This window comes from Canis aureus, chromosome 35 (assembly GCF_053574225.1).
Source record: "Canis aureus isolate CA01 chromosome 35, VMU_Caureus_v.1.0, whole genome shotgun sequence".
Lineage (NCBI taxonomy): Eukaryota > Metazoa > Chordata > Mammalia > Carnivora > Canidae > Canis > Canis aureus.
In genome coordinates, this window is record NC_135645.1 from 10,232,464 (window position 1) to 10,253,999 (window position 21,536).

The following is a 21,536-nucleotide window of genomic DNA, read 5'->3' on the forward strand; positions in this document are numbered from 1 at the left end:
ATGTACGGTCCAGCCTGAGGTCAGTTAGCTAGCAGTATGTGACAGAACTAAAATCCAGTTCTGACTGATTTGATAATAATGTTTTCATATGCCAAACTACGAGGTTAATTTTTTTTTTCATTATTTGGAACTATAACTTTTTCATTATTTGGAACTATAAGCTAAGTGTGTTTGAAGTTTTGGTCAATTTTGAATCATGGGGCTTAGAAGGCCTGTTCACACAGCCCTTTTGGATTCCATCTTAGAGATCAGTTATAGCACTGAGGGGACCAGGGAACTAATGAAGTATCACATTTTTTTTTCTGTTGTAACACTCACTGTATGAAACTGGACCCTCTCACCAGGTTAGGGCAAGAATCATACAACGTATACAATATTCACTCTGTAAATATTTGTTATAGATGCTGAAGATGATACAGGAGAAACTAAGTTGTAAATTAGGCAGAACTAGATAGCGTATCAGAGCATTTGACACCTCTCCGGCAATAAGGACAGACAACTTAAAGTATTGATGTATATGTTCATATCCATACAAACACCATTTACCCCCTGGATGAGACCAGTATAGTTTGATTCCAAACACATCTGAAGTTATCTTGACATTTCAAAAACATTCTTGACAAAATCGTCCATATTTATTTGTATGTTAAGCAGTTTTCCCATCTGTACCAACCAAGTACTCACTACAAATGATTTCAAGAAAAGGGAAAAATTTGGATGAAAAAAATTAACAAAACTATTTTAAAAGATACTCAATAAAGACCTTTCTTTCTTCCTCTTAGGCAAGGCCAGTCTCTGTAAGTCCTTTTTCGCCCAGTCTATGAATTGCTATTGACTTCAGAAATGGAATTTCATAAATTGCAAAAAATGACAGAAATTACCTTACTACTATACGATGAATCAATAAATTCCAAATTTTGACTTCTAAGAATGTTGTTCAGGGACATGTTATTTACTCTATGGAGGACTAAGGCGTTCTGGATGAAACAAATATCCTGTAATTTGAATCACTTCTGTTATTGAGTTTTTCTAGGGTAAAGAAATGAGTGTTTTTGTTTTTTTTGTTTTTTTGTTTTGTTTTGTTTTGTTTTTTTAACTCCATCACTGGAGAAATTTTGTTCTTTTACCAAAACTCCAAAAATTTGCTGGAAATGTAGTAATCACTAGTAAATATGCTATAAGGCTGAAAAAATTTTAAATACAATTTGAAGACTGCATCACCATTTATAACGTATAATATATATATTTTAAGATGTATTACTTAGAGAGAGAGAGAGAGCAAGGGGGTGGGAGGGGCAGAGGGAGAAAGAGAATCTCAAGTGGACTTCCCACTAAGTGCAGAGCCCAATGAGGGGCTTGATCCCTCACCCTGAGATCATTACCTGGGCTGAAATTAAGAGTTGGATGCTTAACCAACTGAGCCACCCAGGCGCCCCTGTAATACATTTCTATACCATATGGACTTCCACCTCTTATCTCTAGTATGCCCTTTCCTTGCAGTGATTTCTTTCATTAAGCAACATTAAGTTTGAAATCATTGATAGAATCTGTAATCAAACAGTTCAGCTTTGTCATAGCACAGTTCTAGAATCTTCTAGAATCTTTATGCAAAATGCGCCTGGGATCAGCTAAATACATTGGATCAGGACTTTGCTAAAAGGCCATTTACTTTCATATCAAAAAATGGCCTTAGCTATGGTCGGGATATTTGTGTTATGGTATATAATTTGATGTGTCTGTCATTGTTTATAGAAATGTTCCTGAGTTCTTTGCTGGGGTTTGTACTTTGAAGATAGTGCTTCGTGCATTATTAACTAGAAGAAATAGATTTGTCATAGAAATTCCATGTCTTGGATTTAGTTATTCTTGCTGCCTGAGCTTCCTCCAAAGTTCCTGAGGCTAGCCCAGACCAAAATTAGCTCACCAAAGTTGCTTCAGTTTGGTATATCCTTGTGATATCTCATCTGGTCCCAAATTAGCTCTTGCTTATAAGACCTCCCTAGAGTACTGTAAGGACTTGTATATGTCTTCCTTCACTAATGGAGGAATTGCTGAATGTTGTGGAATTCTCAGGTGTGCCATAGGAATAACCACTCTCTAGAACAATTTTACATTTCAAATGAATCTAAATCAGATTGTATCTGCCGCAGTGTAAACTAGTTGGGTATGGCCTACCAGAGCAGAAAACAGGATATAATCTTGAATAGCCGTGTAACCTCATGGGAATCCCATATGACTAGAAAGTCATTTTATAGTAGTAGGGTAATTTATGTCATCTTTTTTATTTAAAGATTTTGTTCTATCACATTTCTTTAAATATGACACCAATGTTTTGATGACTTAGATGAATTCTGGTTCAAAAAGATGTAAATTTCTAACTATGAATTCTGTTAAATAAATGTCCCTTTTGTGAGTTTTTTTTTAAATAATCTTTGATGTTGCTTAATAAAATAGGAACAATGTATATTAATAAATTTGCAAAAGCCTCTCCTTTTTTAATTTTTTATCTGAAACATAGAGACCTAGGTCTTAGGAAATGATGCAAGAGCTCTCTCTTTGCTAGTACCATAGACTAAGCAAATGTATTCCTTTTCTATTGCTCCTCTAACAAGTTGCCATTAATTTAAGGGCTTAAGACAAGAAATATTTATTATCCTCCAGTACGGCAGAAATCTGATGCCAGTCACAGTGGGCTAAAGTCAAGATGCTGTCCAGGCTGCATTTCTTCCTGGAAGCTCTAGGAGAGAGTCCATTTCTTTGCCTTTCCTGGCTTAGGGCCTCAATTCTCCATCTTCAAAGTCAGCAATAGGGGATTGAAGCCTCTTCACATTCCATCACCCACACCTTCCCTCCTGTAGTCAGATATCCTTCTGTTTCTCCCTTCCACTCCTACGGCCCCTTATGCTAATATTACACCCACCCACATAATTCAAAACAATATCCCCACCTTAAGATCTTTTTTTTTTTTTTTTTTAAGATTTATTTATTTATTTGAGAGAGCATGTGCACAAGTCAGGGGAGGGGCAGAGGGAGAGACTCTAAGCAGACTCCTTGCTGAGCTTGGAGTCCAAGGAGAGGCTGAATCTCACAACCCTGAGATCATGAACTGAGTTAAAACCAAGAGTCTGACCTTTAACTGACTGTGCCACCCAGCCCCCCCCCCACCCCCTTCTTGAGACCTTTAACTTAATCATGTACAAAGTCCCTTTTGCCAGGTGAAGTAACATATCCATAGGTTCTAGTGATTAAGTCCTGGACACCCTTGGGAGGCCATTATTCTGCCTACTATTGCAAGGAAGGTAGACTTAATAGCAATCACAGAGAGCACTTCCCTAAATAATCCCTCCTCTCCAGTTGATCAATCTGTTTCTCCATCAAGAGTGAGGTGTTGTGTCCTGAACATACTATCACTGTACCTTCAAATATGCTATTGTATAACTGTTGTCATCTACCTTTAGGAATGATTTTTTTTTCTCTCTCATCCATCTATGAAAGCACAAGTCTACAAGTTCAATACTTTTTTTTTTTTTATTAATGAACTTAATTTCAAATGAGGGTTGTCTCCTTAATCTCTCTTGTTCTTTTGTTCTCAGGCTAAAAGTATATTACTTGCTGAGTCCGAGATGAAGATATAGAATGGGCTAGACAGACATAGAGGAAGATTTATGGAACAATTTATAGAGGGTTCACTTAAACAGGAGTTATATTTGAATTTTACTGCACTTTATTTGTGCTTCTCTTAATACCTAGTGTGCTTTCCATGTATGTAATCTTAGGATCTTATTTTAAATTTGATACTAATCTCCTTGGAAACAGAATCATTTAGCCAAACTTATCTAACATATTTCTTTTTGTTGTTAGAGTTTCCAAAATAGCCTACTCTTATCCATTTAAGTTTTCAGGGCACTATGATGCATTGTCCAGACCACTAGTCTTTTCTAGAGTTTTGAGAGATGACAAACTTGTGCTTGTCCTCTTCCTTAAGGGAAGTGCAAAATGCACAGGCCTGGCCACTGTTAATCTAGTCCATAAATGTGCATCTCACCGACTATCTGGTCAAGGTCAATTGCCAAGTTTACTTTCCTTGTTGAAAGATGAATGCTTATTGGGATGCCTGGGTGGCTCAGCTGTTGAGCATTTGACTTTGGCCCAGGGTGTGATCCTGGAGTCCCAGATCAAGTCCCACATTGGGCTCCCTGTAAGGAGCCTGCTTCTCCCTCTGCCTGTGTTTCTGCCTCTCTCTCTGTATGTCTCTCATGAATAAGTAAATAAAGTTAAAACAAAAAACAAAACAAAACAAAACAAAAAAAACAGATGAATGCCTACAAAGTTTGCTCTCCTTACTGAGGTTGGATGATAGGAAAGCAGTTCCAATCTGCTCTTTCTCTCAACCTTCCCTTTCAAGGCCTCTGCTTCTGGGGAAATCTCAGAGATAGGAATGCAATGGAGCATGAGAAGGACTACCACTGACCCAGATTTCTCAAAGCCTTGGTAGGAAAATTCTGTTGAGCTCTGCTAGGCCAGACCGAATGACTGTTGTTGACAAAGCTTTCAGCATCTCAGAAAAAGAAAACTTCAAAATTAATATTTTTACTCCTCTGCATGGTGCCAATGTGAATAAAAATAAGTTAAAATGCGGAAGCATGAATTGAGGTGCTTTGAATGGTACACTTAAAGGAAGCCTGGGTGTGAGTGATTTAGAGCACAGAAAACACTTGGGAAACTTGCCAAGATACTGATTCTGATTCAGTAGGTCTGGGGTGGGATCTAAGATTCTATATTTCTAAGAAGCCTCAGACAATGTAAATTCTGCTATTTCTGAGATCATACCAGCAAAGATTTAGAGCAATATATACTCCATTTTGTGGTGATAATAGGACCACCAGTATACAAGGAGATATGGTGAACAGGGACCTTTAAACTTTGCTATGACCTCAATATTACAGGATTAGGAAAAACATGGATATGGTTGCATATGGAGAGTATAGTTGAGTTTCCCCCGAGACTATTCAGAAGTAGTATGTCTTAATGGCTATAGTACAGGATTGAGAGCAAGTGCCAGCTGAGCCCCTGATTCATTAGAGAAGCCCTATACAAGTCACTTCATCTTCCTTTTTTTTTATTTTAATTTCCAGAATAAGGATTCAGATACTTGTCCTAGGCTTCTCTCACAGATTGTATAAGTATTAACAAAGGACTACTTTTAAGAAAGAGTAGATACAAATAGAAGACATTATTCTACTTGCTGTCATCTCTTTTCTACTTACCATCTAATTCCCTTCTTACCACTTACACATGATTTATCTTTAGCCCATGTTCTATTTTCTTGGTATTCTTCTCATGTGACCATGTGATGTATTATTGAAATGCCCCAACTTCTTTTATTGCTAATTATATATTAACCAGGTTCTGACTTCATTCTTCTCTGTATTGAATCCTGGTCCAGGCATGACACTGACAAAAAGGATTCCTGGAGCTCAGAGGAAATTTTGGCAAATGACAGTTCTCTTTTAGGGCTGTTAGTCTTAATGGAATATTTGATAAGATGGTAATAACCCCTGAGTTCCTTTTATAGCCAACCCAGAGGCGAAATATATATATTTTTTAACAGTCTCAATGACTTTTATTTATTCATTTAAGTTTTTCGTGAGGTCAGTTCTTGAAGGCATTTCACAATGACCGTTTCTTCAAACATGCTAAACATGTATGGTCCTAACTGTCTTTCTCTATTGATATGTATAGACAATTTTTCTCCATATGTATGATTCAGTGGCAGTTTAAAGCTCATTTCCTCAGTTCCCATTTTGAAGTGAAAAACTACTCACCATCCTCTAAGATATCCTCTCTGATAGTTTGTAGAATCAGCACTTCGGTTCCCCAGACATATTCTTACCCATGTATCATCTATTTACACCCTCCATCTTGATCTCCCATCTCAAAGACTGCTTGTGCTTCCATTCCAATATCTGCTGGTTAAAATATGAGTATTTACACTGGGTGGTGGTGGGGAGGAGGAAGAGAGATGTTCATTGTCCTTGTCAGCTATGTACAACATGATATAATTATTCATCTGTTTCAAACATAAGTCCAGTGTTTAACAATATGAATGGACAGGCAACATAAACACCATGGGGATGATAATAATAACAATGATGTGTGTTAACATTTATTGAGCCCTTTACTGTTCTAGACATCGTGCAAAATGCTTAATGTAGGAGTTCTGATTTAATTCTCACAACAATTGTAGAAAGGAATTAATATCCTCATTTTGCATATGTTGACACCAAGGTTTAGAAGTGCTAAGTAACACTGCTTAAGGTCATACAGAAATAAGTAACGGAAACTCTGCAAAAAAAATAAATAAATAAAATAGAACGTTTTCTCATTTTTAAAGCCTGTGCACACTTAATCATCACTCTAAATTATTTTGGCAAAAGTTTACTAACTCTGGCTTTGAATATTGCCACTGTCCAAACAGCAAAAACATTTCAGCCTTAGGTGCAGTGAACTTGAATGCGCAAAGTGTCATTTTGAGACCTTTATTCGAGCGAAATTGTTCCAGGTTCCACCTATGTAACGTGTGAAATTAACAGTAAACCTGTTTCATTACACCATCAAATTTAATTAATGTGTTTATAATAATAACTTGGAATTTATTTAACCAAAATAATAATGTCATTTAACATAACGACTTGATGCACAGGCAGCACTCAGTTGCAGCATTCCCGCTGCTATTTCCAGGACATTTACCATGTAGCTAGTGGGAAATCACCTTTCTGATCCTGCAACACCTGTTCATGCCTAGTTTCACCCCTGAAGCCTCATCTCTTTATGTGAAGTTAGGCAGCTATGGTGAGTTAAATAGGGGCCAAGTGAATTATTAATTATTTTAATAGCATTGTGATGGTTGCTTTGTTATTAAAATTTTTTGCAGTACTGCAATAAGAGTTTCAGAAAGCACATCCTTCGTAACCTTTATAAAGCGTTTTGAGGCGTCAAAGGAACAGTGGCGAGTCTGGCATAGGCCAGACAGACTCTTGACGTTTTGATGCTAAGGGAGATCCTTTTTAACTTCAAGCTTTCTCCTCTCTGGACCCATTAGAAATTGTTGGGAGGTAGAGAAAAATAAATAATCCTCTAACTTTAGCCCTTTATTTCATTTTCCATGCTTTATCAGTAAAATAAGAACTATCCAGATTCTTAACAAGTCAGTCAGAAGACTAAAGGAATGTCTTTAAAAACATCCCTCAACAGAGTACCTTTGTGAGGAAACTATCAGAGATCAAATCTCCTTATGGAGAGTTAAAAAACAATCTCTTACCCTTAATTGAGGTGAAACAGCTGACGTAAGTCAACTGATTGATAAGATGGCAAATGTAGTAGAGTCCACCCTTTGTACACTAAACTCCTTCCTCCTTTATGAGAGGACTGGATACATGGTTGCTCATTTAGAGCCTATTATTTCCCCTCCTTCCTTTCCACAGGTAATTCCCTGCCAGTAGAATGAGTGGAGGTGATAAGTGCCATCCCTTTGTCTAGGTTATGAGACGTCAGTTGTGTTTTTCTTCATGTTCTCTCCACTTTCTTCTCACAAGCAAAACATGGAAGTGTCAATGACCTCATGCCAACTTAACGGCAAACTAACAAAATGGAAGGAACTTGAATCTTTGTTGTAGGTATTTTTTTCAAGGTTTATTGATCTATTTGAAAGAGAAAGAGAGCAAGCCCAAGTGAGGGGGTGGATGGGGGGTGGGGAGAGGCAGAAGGAGAGGGAGAGAGAAACCCAAGCAGATTCCATGCTGAGCACAGAGCCCAAGTGGGGCTCTATCTCACGACCCTGAGATCATGACCTAAGCTGAAACCAAGAGTCAGACACTTAACTGCACCACCCAGGTGCCCCAGGAACTTGAATCTTTGAAGGATTGCAAGGAGTAAAGCTGCCCACCAACCTGGACCACTTACCTCACTGTTCTGTGAACAATGAACGAACCTTTTCTTTAAGCTACTATTTAAGCTTTTTAATTTTTTTAACAGCACCTTTACCTTCACCTTAACTAATACAAGCTTGACTAAAATAACCCACGCTACTCATTCAAATTAATTGAATCTGATAGATGTTCACAGCCTGAGTCTTATGGGAAACAAATTTACTTAAAGAAATTTCATGAAAATACCAAGAGATTTTAAGGGAAACTATAGCTAGAATGAAAGAAGGTGTTTCTCTGATGTATTGCATAAACTGCTTTCAAGGAGTGAGGCATTATAGCATATCTTAGAAAGTACAATTAGCAATTTAAAAAATTCTGTTCTATTACAGAAATGCATAAAACTTATTTTTGATGTATGGACCATAGCTTCATCTTGTTAAAAAGAAAATATTTAACGTTACCTTGCTTCTGCAATTACAAAGCTCACTAGTTTTTTAAATAATATTTAATGAGCAATTATTAATGTTAAAGTTGTCTTAATGTTGTTAATCCCTGAAGTCATCTGTTTTATATTCAATTAAATGACCTTGCCAAGCTTAACATAGCCCAAATAATTTATGGTAAAACAAAATATCAACGTGGTACATAGATGATATCCAAGGTTCCAATTATTGTTGAAAATGGTATTTTTATAAAGTAGAATAAGAACACCTCTCATCTTCTATGTTCATTTTTGTCGATAATAAGTGTTACTAGGGAACATGTATAAGCATGTTGGAATGATTTGTAAAAGTAGAATAAAACTACATAGGAAATATAATTGAAAAAAAAATTCTTTCTGGAGAAAGGGGTTGTTTAACATGTTATGTTCCCTTAAGTCCAAAAAGGCAGTGACATCAAACGCCAGGTTGGTTCTTGTGCCAATTATTGATGACCAGCATAAAAAATGTCTGCACTCCATTGGCACATGGAAAGAGGAAATCATTTCAAAAATCACTGAATCACAGGTTTAAAAGGGTAGAAATCTCAAGATGGTGATCTTTTTTACCCCTTTTCCACAAATGCTATGCTGAGCTTAAATGGGCAAATTGAATGCATGAAACTGTATATGAACATAACCCTGAAGAAAAAGTGAAGCAGAGAGTTCCAGGAATATTAAATGAATGAATTTGAAAAGTGTGAATAGCAGTTGAAATTATTACGAACCTTTCTTAAGTGTACTAAAGCCATTGATTCTCTAGAGCTTAATATATCAGTGCTAGATCCTCTATCAATAGGGAATCTTATTAACGGATTATCAAAAATCTCTTTAGATAAGTGAATAATCCATAATATTCTTATTTAAATTCACCACCAATTGTTTTAGAAGATCCCCTTCTACGAATAATCCTGCTCAGTATATATTATTTTCCCAATAATGAATGTAAGCAGAGGTCACAGTAACTCCTCTGAATCAGCCTTATTAGATTTCTGAAATTCCAAAAATAGAAATAACAGTAATAATTACCATCTTGGTATGTGTTTTACCGTGTTGAGTCTGTACCAAACTGAGTCCATTACAATTCTCTAAAAAATCAAAAAGGTTGTCCAAGAGGAGACTTGGAGTCCAAACATAGTATTGCAGGAAATGCTAACGTATTTACATAAATAATCTTCAAAGACATTCAGAAGAAATAGAATGTCTCTCCTCATTTAGACAGATAGAGAAAAATGGGCTATATGTTGTGATCAGTACTCTTATTTACATACAGAAGAATCCAGTCTACTTTTTTTTTAAGCATGAAAGAATTTATTAGAAGATAAATACAGCTCAGAATAGTTGAGAACCCTGAAGAAACAAATTCCAGTCTAAACTCCCAAGAAAGATTTCTGAAATCACACCATAGAGCTAGGTCATCAAGTGAAGGGCGGTCTTTGCTATGATCTTGATTCTGGAGAGCTGCTGAATCAGGAAGCTACCTACCCAATTAGGAAGCTGTTATCACAGCTGCGAGCACCAGAATTGCCCCCACTCTGCTTTGATCAGAAGTAGTGATTTCAGGAAGCTGCCACTAAAATTATTAGTTCTAAAACCATGCTTCCCTCCCCCACTTTTGCCAGGATCCTTACCATATGAATACTTTATGCCTTACCACTTCAATGTTTTTCAGTCTCTAATCAAAGTGTTACAAGTGTTCATGTGATTGTTGATACCGGCAACAAGAGATAGCTGTAACAAGTCATACATTGTATGTGCTACAAAACTTTAAGACAAGGATTTTAGCATAGATATTCTTATTTCCTGTTCAAGTTTCAGTGGGCTTTATCATACAAATGGCAAGTAGATCCCAGAAGGAGGGATGTGAAACAAGATTAGGGGTAGGAGTGAGTGTCTCAGGAACTGAATGCTCAAGAGTATCATTCTTGATGATTCTGGTTGGGAATTTAATACTAGACTACATGTTGAGTCCTTCTATCATCTTGATAATTTTAAAACTTGGCTGATATTCAGTTTATTCAGTCTTAGCAGAGACTGAAATGTTCACAGATTCCCATGAAACATATTTTTTAAAATTTTATGGAAAATGGTGAGATTTAGGACAATGAATAACAGCATATATTTTTTCCCAAATGAATTGAGGCCTATGTTAATTGTCAGGCACTATGGAAGCACTAGGGAGAAAGATAATGTGCCCTCGATGAAGGAAAGCACAACCTTAGTTGGACAGATTCCAGTTATAGGACCTCATAGTAAAGTAGAAACAAGATGAAGAATACTGTTTCCTGAAATCCTGGTAAAACTGCAAATATCCTCCAGTGCCAAGCTTCTACTGAGGAGGCCCTCTGTGCCCTTAGGGGAAGTGAACTGTTTTCACTACTGCAGTCTCCACTGTGCTATCTAAGAGATTATAACATAGCCCTGGCTCTAAACATGGGCAGAAAGCTATTAATTACTTTAGTTATTAAAAATGTGCCATTATACAGTATGTCAAACTTAGTAGAATGTTCGTCTCATACTTCCAGCCATTAAAAGACTCCCTTTTGGATTCATGAGTAATTGGAAAACATGGTGTAATGAGTCCATATACACATTGTCCCTTCACTCATATGCAGGGTTTAAGGTAATGCTATTTTGCTTTGGTTGTTTTCAAGAATTTATGAGTTGTGCTCAGCCAAACATGGTGAATTGTCATCAGTTCTCAATGTTTGAGGAATGTAATGTTTGTTATGCCTGTCATAACTGCTTTATCCGATTCCTTTTTTTCCAGTGCATTGGTATCCTAACATATGGTCATTAGCATTTCAGCTCATTGCTTTGCATCTAGGAGTTCAGTAAAAATATATTTCAGTAATATTTTTAGAACAATTATTTCTTCCTATTGAGTGGTATGCAGGGTTGGTTTGACCTCAGGTGGTTGGGTGTGAGGGTCAGGAGTTACAGAGCCTCTCATGACCTTTAGTGAGATCGGTATGAAGACTCTCCTGGTAATCAGCACTTATGGAGTACTGATATATATCATCCTCATATATCATATTTTCTGTAACTGTCCCTAAGTGCAATGCTCCACTTCCTTTCGCGCCCACAAGCATTGTGTCTCAATATCCATTTGATGCATTGTGACTGTAATTATTATTTCTTTTTGACTCAGCTAATTATGTTTGCAGCTTTTTCCTCTTTTTTGCTCTGCAAAAAGTCCCTCCGATGGTGTTTAACAAGAGTGCATGTAACAAGAAACAAATTGTTCTGGGGAGTACTATTTACCTTTTTTTTTTTTTTTTTTTTTTCTGCTTTGTTAGCAATGACACAGAGTTTCATTAGCAAGAAACAAATGAATTGCAAAGACAGCTGATCCTGCGCGCACACACACACACATGCACACACACACAGAGGAGAATACAACCTAACCATCTTCTCATGAGACAGAATAAAGGGATGAGAGGTACCTTTGGGGTAATGGAGCTTATTGTTGCATCATTATTTGAATAGATTGTATTCCAAGTAATTTGTGGCCCAATCACATAATGGAGTTCTATATTTTTCCCTGTGAAGAAATGGAGCCAAACTTGCAGTACCTCACAAATATGACAAGATTGGGCCCCACAGCATTCTAACTGTCTCAAAAAGCCAATGCATTCCCATCAGAGGAATATCTTGGATTTTGAGTAGCAGATAAGCACAAATAAATATTGGATTAAGAAAATTAATCTCTGGGGTGCCTGAGTGGCTCAGTCAGTTAAGCATCTGCCTTCAGCTCAGGTCATGATTCCAGGGTCCTGGGATTGAGCCCCTTTTCAGACTCCCTGCTTATCCAGGAGTCTGCTTCTCCCTCTGCCCCTCCACCCCACTCATGTGTGCTGTCTTTCTCTCTCTCTCTCTCTTTCTCTCTCTCTAAAATAAATAAATAAAATCTTTAAAGAGAGAGAGAAAATTAATCTCTGCAAATTTTGAAGATAAAGACAGAAAAACTCTGAAATCTACATGCAAAGATTAAGGCTCTCTGAGAGATTGTTCAGTGTTTAAATGCATACCTGCCAGTCAATGCTGAATTGATTTCCCAGAGAACATTAAAAGAGAAATGTAGTACATCCCAAAAATCTCAGCTGAAAGGAGAGGAAAAAATGTAGTATCATACAAGTGAAAAAAAAATATATAGAATTTCTGGTATTAGGTGATCTTGAGAGTCCCTCTCTACTAGCACCCATTCTAGTCATTAGGAATATAACTCTGAATTACTCATAGTATTTCTCCCAAACATTTGAAGGGTCAATCCCATGAAGGGTAGAGAAAGAATTTTAAATGTAGTAGATAATTTCATAGTAAGAAATTCAATAAGCTAGTATACAGAAGAGATAATAAAATCAAAACTATTGACTCCTAGCCATGATGATTCCTAATAGAAGTTGCAACAAAGAAGATTTTAGTTCATTATAAGGAAAAAATATGATAAAAATTAAAATGCTCTTCAATAATGAGATGAATTTTCTTACAAAGTGAGGAGCTCTTCATCGCTATAAAGATAAATCAAAGACTAGATGACTATTAAGTATCCATTCATTGATTTATTCAGTCAAGCATTTATTTAACAAATACTTATTGAGTTCTTGCTTATGTGTCAGGGATATTAAGCTAGATATATCAAGGATATAGTCAACTCAAAATTCTTTATAGAAGTTCTGAGTCTAGGGCAAGAATTGGAAAGGCAGGAATCAATCAATGAAGTTGGAAGCAATTCTAACTGTATGTGTATTAAATACCTGAATTGTTTATATTTGTAAAACTCAGATGATTTTCAACCAGTCCATGTATTAAAGCAAAATTCTATGCAATGTTCCCAATCTTCTCTCTCATGGCTTCCTCTTCCTCTTTAGCCCCATTGTTTCGTAGTTACTTTTTTAGACAAATTGAGTCAAGAACATTGCTTTGGTGTTCTCGTTTACATGGGAAGTTGTCAGGCCTGATCTGACCTGCCTTTCCATCAGGATTATAAAGGTGACGGATAGTCAATTTCAAGGATTCATGATCCATTTTACCACAGCGCTTCACCTTGCAGCTAAGTAATACAGCTGTGATAAAATCAGCCATAATCACTGCATCTTACTCAGCCCTGCCTTGGCTATAAATACTAGTTTCATAACAACAACAAAAAAAAGCAAATGAAACGAGAAGGGAGATTGAAGAAAGATGAAGGCAAATGTGAAGGCTTATTCATAGTGACTAATGGGAGAATGTGTTTATGGTATTTGCCCTGTTCGGTTTTTTTGTAGAGAGAATGAGAACATAGATCACACAATGAAGAAGTTTGCTTGTAGTTGATTCATCAAAATCAATTATAAGCATTTTATTAAGCATTTATATGCTTTTAGAAAAATTATTCTTAGCACTATACACTTGGAACAGACAGTTAAACAAATCCCAGTCAGAAAGACCTTATCATTTAATGTAGATATATGCATATGTGCATATACATATAACGTCTTTTGGGGGGACAGCTAGAGAGACAATGGCATAAATACAAAATATGGGGAGAATTAAAGAGAGTGATAAAGAAGTTTTGTAGCCGAAATTATCTACTCATTCATTGTTGAGCTACACACTGTTCTAGATGTGAAAGGAAAAGCAGTGATACAGAGAAAAAGCAAGCCCTCAAAGAACTTACAGTTTAGGGAAGAGAGGCAGAAAACAAAATAGCTAAAACAAATTAAACTATACAGTATGTTAGGAATAATAAAAGAAAAAAAAGGAAATAAACAGAGGGGAAAGACATAGAAATAATTAGGTATGGGAGATTTTTCAGATACCTTAGCTGATACTTTAGGCACCTCCCTGATAGGGTAAAAGTTGAGTAAAAGACTTGAAATAAGTTAAAAAGAAGTCATCTAGGTGTTGGGGGGTGGGTAACATATCAAGTTTCAAAAAACTAGGGCCTGGTATGTGTGAAGTCCCTATGGAGGCTGTTGTGGCCACTGTGGCCTGAGTAAGGGGGGGGGGGAAAGGACCAGGGGGGCAACAACAGTTGAAATGGGAAAGGACCCCTAAGACTCTTCATGAGGTCTTGAGCTTTTGCTGTCAGTGAGATGGTAAGGCACTGGAGTCTTGAACCTATCAAAAGGGAGATGTCAAAGAAGGAATTAGTTCTATGGGGTTGGAGGGAAGGGTCTAGGTGGGGGGTTCAAATTTAGGAGTCATTGGCATATTAAAGCCACAAGACTGGAGGAGATAAACTAGCTCAAGACTGAGCATGAAGCGCACCAACACTTAGAGATGCCCTTTTGGAATTTGTAATTGGCCAGCTTTGTATCACCAGACCCTGTGATTCTTAATTGCCTCTTTCCTTGGATGAGCTCTAACATATAAGCATATTGGAGGGGGAAAAAAGTGTGGGAGTAGAATGTACCACCTAGATGTGGTAACATTAATACTAGTAGTAGCATGATTAGCACCAACAAAACAATTTGATTGACAATTTACTACACGTCAGGCACTGAGCTCAGCATTCTATGTGTACCTGCTTTCATAACCCTTCCAGTCCTGCAGAAGTAGTGGAATCATTCCTATTATTATTATTATTATTATCATCATCATCATCATTCTGCCAGTGTGGAAGTAGAGGTTTTGAAAGTTGAAGACTTCCTCAAGACCATACGTTGTGCAAGATTGATCAGCTTTCAGAGCTGGGTCTCTTTGATCAGCCACAACATGCCTGTCATGATGTTCCTTCCCATTAGATAACACTCGTAGTCCTTCCAGGGATCCTCTCTTGTTTTTGTCAACAATAATTATTTCTGCACTTCCACTCCATCCCCACCCACACACATGTAGAACTAGGAAAGAGCTTCGCATTGGGATTGCATGATGTGGGTTGTTAAGCGGGGAGGGCAAAGGGAATTTAATGTGCAAGCAGACTTAGAGTTGAATCTACTTACTAGCTGTGTGTTTTGGGGGAACTTACTTAACCTCTCTAGTGCCTCTAATTCCTTATCTGCGAAATGGGAATTATGTCACCTGCCTAAGTGGTACTTAACCATAGGATAATGCAAGGGTGAAATAAGTGCATGCATGTAAAGAACCTGGTATAGTGCCTGAAACAGAGTAGACTCATAATAAAAATTGCCGGTGTGCTCTTATCCTCATCATTATTATTTGTACTTCCTTCTATCTATTCACCATTGTCCCCGAAAGCTGTGCCCCACCTGGTTGTACTTTGTTATGTAAAGCTGGGTTTGCACCTTCCACAGCCTTCTAGAAATCTGCCACACACACCCCTCTCCACCTCAGGCAGTTTCCAGATCTCGGTCTTTATGCAACTCACACTTTTGTTTCCCATTATGCCTTATATTATGGCATCCTTCATCTTGCAAGGAATTCTAAGTGTATTATAAATCCTTGTAACAAAACCATGAGGCAGATTGACTTGGTTATGGAACACATTACAGGGAGAAGCAAGGTCTTTATCATTATTTTTTTCAATATTGAATATTTACTGAATTTATGTTATGTATTGGGTACTCCAAAAACATAACACATAGCGGCAACATTACCGCTGCCCTCTATAAGCATTTATTTTAAACACAAGCCTCCTAAGTCTCACATCACTGAGCTGAGTGTCCCTTCCTTGCCACTACACCTACACACTCAATAAAATAAATTCATAAAAAAAAATCTGAATTGGGTAAATAATTTCCAGAAAATTTACTTTATAACTATTTATTTATCCCCAGTTCATGTTGAATTATTTTTATTAGGCAGAACGTATATGAAATTAATGCAACTATTGCTGAATTGTGAAATTAGACTTCCCAGACTGCAGTTCCCTTTCATCTTTCAACGTTCCCCAGGTTGCTAAAGTGTGTTCCACTCTTCCATTCTTTGCTAACTTTGAGGGTTAACTCTCCGTTTCCCTAGGCTTCTCCCTATTCCATTTGCTTCCTTTATTCTTTTTTTTTTTTTTTCATATACTCTCTCATAGTCTATTTGTTTTGAAATGTATCATTGCCCTCTGCCTTTGTCCTCTCCATTTCCTTCAGGTTTCCATTTCAAGTTCCAGTGACAGGAAATAAGGGGTAAAGAGGAAAAGGTACACCTTTGGGACTGGCCGAAGAATTGCTTCTGCATTCAGTGACTAGGTAGGAGCAATGCAACCTCTCCAAATTTTCAAGTTGGTGGATATAGATTTCAGGAAGGCTGCAAAAGTATTTGTGTATGAACTTAAAAGTAGCTTTTGGGCACCAAAATGGTCTCCTTAAGATAATTGATGGAAAGAAAAATATAAATGTGAAACACCAGTAAATAAGTTGAGTTCTAAACCTCTCCTGCTGAAGCAGGAGGAATTGGAAAGTAATTGTAAATCAATAGTGTGAACCCAGTGTGTTTTTAGAGCTAAAAAAGACAAATGATGGGCATTATTAGAAAAGTTATAAGAAACCAAACTGAAATGCTTCTATGCAGATCTTGTTGCCAAAACACAAAATATGCAGGAACGAGCTAGTGAGATTTAGCTCTCCTAAATTTAGCCAAAGAGTAAAGAAACAGCCAGATGAAAACAGATTTTTTTTTTTCAGTTTAGAAAGGCAAACACTGAGACGGATTGCAGTATGAGCATATGAGATCAATAAGTGTGTATTTTCTACACAGTGTGTTTCATGGAATATTAGTCACACTAGTGGCTATAACTAATTTGTGAAACTAAGAATTGAGAATTGTTTGGATTCTAACGGGACTTGTCAGAGAGTTTGATATTCCAATATTTATTTTTAATTTACAAGAAACATGTGGTGGTCTTGGTGTCCCAACATATCTGACCATGGAGTCCCTTTCTTGTGTGTGGAACATCTTACAAGACTGGAGTTCAACTGACCATCTTTAAGAATATTTTTTTCCCATGTTAGAGAGACCCCTTACAGTAGGAAGAACAAGGGTCTAGACTTGCTGACACCCTGAAGTGATGAAAGCTGAAAATAAATATAATTAAGTTCAATAAGCATTTATTAAGTGTTTGTTTATATGATCATATTTCATAAGGAAATCTAAAATGCTGAGGTACATATTAACCTGTTGCAAATGGAAACTGTTGGAAACTTCTACATCAGCTGGCCATTCAAATAACACTCTTGGCAATTCAGAAAAACTAGTAAGGTGAGTTTATTATGATCCACTATATAAATATTTATCTTCTTTTATTTTTACTTAAATGAATTATCTAACTGGGCCTCTCAAACTGGTGATTTACATAATTCAAGGACATAGTGCACAATTTTTTTCTCTGTTAGGGAGCTATCTAAATGTTATTTTTATTATAAAACAAAGTCAAATGTATCCTGGAAAAAATGAAATATTTACAGTTATTTTATTTTATTTTATTTTATATTTTATTTTATGGATTTTATTTATTTACTTGAGAGAGAGAGAGAGCGAGCATGAGGGGGTTGAATGGGGGGAGCTGCAGAGGAAGAAACCAGCTCCTGGCTGAACAGGGAGCCCAACACAGGTCCGTGGGATCATAACCTGAGCCCAAGGCAGATGCTTAACCAACTGAGCCACCCAGGTGCCCCAATTTACAGTGATTTTAAAGATGAAATACCAGATGTTAGAAGTTAAAGTTTTAGTAGATTGTGCACCCAGATCCCTGAGGGAGCAGTGTGTTCCTCATATGTCATAGATATTCTTTGGTGCTAAAATTTGAGACACCATGGCTTAGAATAGCAAAATAACACCTGGGAATGCTAAGAGCTATTTTAATACATTTTGAATAAAAGATATAGAAAAAATAGATTATTTTAATAAATTCCAAAGATGAAGACGTATCTCTGCCTTGTTGGTAAGACCGAAGTGTCAAGTTTGATGGAGATACACTAGCCGTGGTCTCTAGTCGAAAACTGCTTCTTCCGTGAACTTGAACTGAACTTCATTGATTCACACGATCACAGGATCTGTTCTAAATATTAGAAAAAAGAATGAGATGCTGTGCTTGATATTATCATGTCTTCAATGTGAACTTAATTCAGATTTAATGCAATTACTCTGTGTTGATTAAATCTCAAGCTGTTATTAAAAAACTGAATTATTGAGGTTTACCACTTATATAACAACTTTGGCCTTCTACATTGCACCATAAACCTTAATCATTATGTTGGCAATAATCGCTTTGTGGTTATTTAACATAAATAATTACTTCAGCTACTAAAATGAGATGATGCAGCATTACGTTGTCCCTACAACTTGTAGGGATAGCATTACTATTTCTACTTGAATTATTTAACTCTTAGCATGCAGTCCTTTTCATTGTTCCTGTCTACTGAATACTAAATAGAATAATATTATGGCCCCAGCCATGGAGTTTCTAACTCTCTGCCACATCTTAATGTTACTAGGCCATATTTGAAGACTGTCATCCAGCTCTTAAGGCTCTCTTCTTTATCATGGCATAGGAGCTTCTCAACACAGATGGACTTTTTAATGGTTAAGCTTCAGAATTTGGAAACCAGCTATTTTCTTTGTCATCTTAATCATAAATTATCTGCTCTATTCCCCATGTTTTAATGAGGAATTAAGAAAAATAAGCATCCTGCCACTGTATTCTTTCTGATTTTTGTCCCTTTTTTTTCTTCAGCTGAATGTATACCTAGGTAATAAGCGTTTATGCAGGGATTTTTAAGGAATTGTGCTAGGTCTCAACTGTGGTGAGGAGGGGAGGAAAAAATGGGAATACGCTTTCTTGGCCTCATGGAGTATGCCATCTAGTTGGGAAGGTTGTAGACACCAGTTCTCCTATCTCTTGAAATCATACTGTAGAACTAGGAAGAAACAATATCTATTTTTGCTTATCTCATCCTAGGTCATAAATCATAATTATAACTCTTGAGGATGTTTTAGTTAAGATTAATATAAAGATTTATATATGACCCTCTACTTGGGATCTGAAGATCATATTTTATACCTGAGCTCAGGTCTCTCCGCTTGACTCCCCCTTGTCCCTTACCAAATAGAGTCTCCTTCAGATATGCAGTAGGGTCCCTGGATGTGTAGTTCTTGCTCTTATTGGTTTTGGTCCAGAATGATCCAGAGTTTAAGTTGTGTCTCTGCCATTCATCTATTTTTTGACTTTGGAAAGGCACTCAAGTGTGTTGAGTCCCATTTTCTCCACTGCAAAATGTGTATAGTATGCCTACTTTCCAGAGTTGGTGGAAAGAGTTGAGACAAGGCACATAAACCACCATGCACATGGCTGGCATGTTGTTCTTGTTCAGTAAATGGCAGCTGTATTATCTGTTATTGATGAAGGATTTACTCTACAGGCAACCTATGGGGATAAAATGATTCCTGTACACAAACAACTTGTCAGGATATGCATTTGGCATCCATTTGTCTTACAATATTGCATGAGAAATTATTGAAAAGTGGCCCACATGCTACCACCTCACCATCCTCTACCCACTGCAGGCATTTTCAATCAATCATAGTAAGCCCAAACATAGCCTTACAATTTTTCTCAAGACTATGTTCCAGGCAGCTACTACTACTCAATCACTATTGACATGAAAGATAAATCCTATTTGCCATCTAATAGCAAAAGAGTATGGGTAGGCAGATAAGACAGTGGTTTTAAGAAATTAGGAGCAATGAGAAGACATTTTGTGTAGAGGTACAGAAGACTGATTAAGAACCTTCCCAGAGAATGTGAAATGGTGGCTTGAAGAGTCTGAAGCTCAGCATAACAGAGCATGAGGATAAGTGGGTAGAGGTCTGACATGTTTTCCAGTATGTAAGTGATTTTTCACTCTAGGTATTGTGCAAATGCCAGCCACAGCCAGCTCACTTCAAAGGGCAGTGATGTACACAGCAATTTGTCTGTCACTGATTTATCTCTGTTGGGCAACCTATCTCATAGCAAAACAAAAAACAAACAAAAAGGCAGTTTAATTTCTTCAAAGACATTGTTCAGATAGACCTACTGTTGATTTAAAGTGTGAGTCGGTGCTGATTCATCGTCCCTAATTCCCAGATTCCAGCATACCCAGACCCTAGGTTGTGCCCCTGGCACAGCTCTCACAGAACTGGGAAAGTTAACATGAGATAATCCTCCTACAGAGGACTGGGGAGATTTATGACACCTTTTTAGGTTTGATAAAGTCACACTTTTTTCTCTAAGGAGAAGTCCTCTTGTCTTAACTATGAACTCACACACAATGAATTTTAAGCCCAAACACATAGCCATTTAAAGGATGCTGTAGGAGATCAAAAGAGCAACGTTTCACAAAAGAATGGAAAGCCCTTGCTGCTCTGGTGATGTCTAAGCCTCTCAGACCCAATCAAATATTCATTTCCTTGCATTTGGTCAGATAGCAGGAGTTAAGGTTCACGAGCATGCCAAGTAGAATATCAGAACAGAACACCTCACTGGCTGCTCTGAAAACCAGTGAGCTTTTACTGTGGAATTTCAGGGTGGACTGTGCACCGTGTCCCTCAACCTTGTAATGGATCAGCGGGTGGATTGCCTCACCCTAACATGTATGATGACCCCAGACTTTGAGGACCAAAATATTCTGAGGGAGCTTGATCACGCTTAAGACTCAAGGAACTTGTGGCATGATGGCTATAACAAGTCAGACCTAGGCTCTGACCAATGTAAAATAAGGATCCTGACTGTTCCATCAAGGACTGAGTTGTTTTATTTTGGATGAAATGGCAGGCATGACATCATCCATTATAATAGATTTCAGTTGTATGTAAGAAGGGAATGGTATGTGTAGCTCTAATTAACCTTAAAATAGTAAGGCTTTTATAGATGCTTAAATTTTAAAGCAAAAAGAGTTCATTCTCTTTTGATTTCGGTGGTTTCAAGTTTAGGCCAACTTGAGATCATGAGTTTCACAAAATATGATAGTGGGTTTTATTTGTTTTTAATTTGTTTTACAAATAAGCACTGCATCCTTTAATCACTTAGACCACATCTGAAGTCAGGAATGGCAAATGGGACCCGTCAAAATAGTGCAGCGTCTCCCTTATGATGAATATTGAAAAGAATGGAAATATTTACCTTTGAGAAGACTCAGGGAAGATACCTATTTAAAGTAGTAGAAGTTATACCATATGAGAAAAGATATATCTTGTATAGAAGAACTATTGTCTAC

The 21,536-nt window shown here is 37.1% G+C and overlaps 1 long non-coding RNA gene across 5 annotated transcripts in view; it reads left to right on the top strand.

The window, feature by feature from the left end:
• LOC144305144 (uncharacterized) overlaps positions 1–21,536 on the top strand; it is a 611,557-nt gene that overhangs the window by 582,167 nt on the left and 7,854 nt on the right. For 4 of the 5 annotated variants that reach the window (XR_013372178.1, XR_013372176.1, XR_013372177.1 and 1 more), the window contains 2 exons: positions 16,434–16,532; positions 17,428–17,541. This is a non-coding gene — a long non-coding RNA (uncharacterized LOC144305144). Of the gene's footprint in view, positions 1–16,433; positions 16,533–17,427; positions 17,542–18,776; positions 18,865–21,536 lie in introns of all 5 variants that reach the window. The other variant, XR_013372180.1, reaches the window with a different exon arrangement.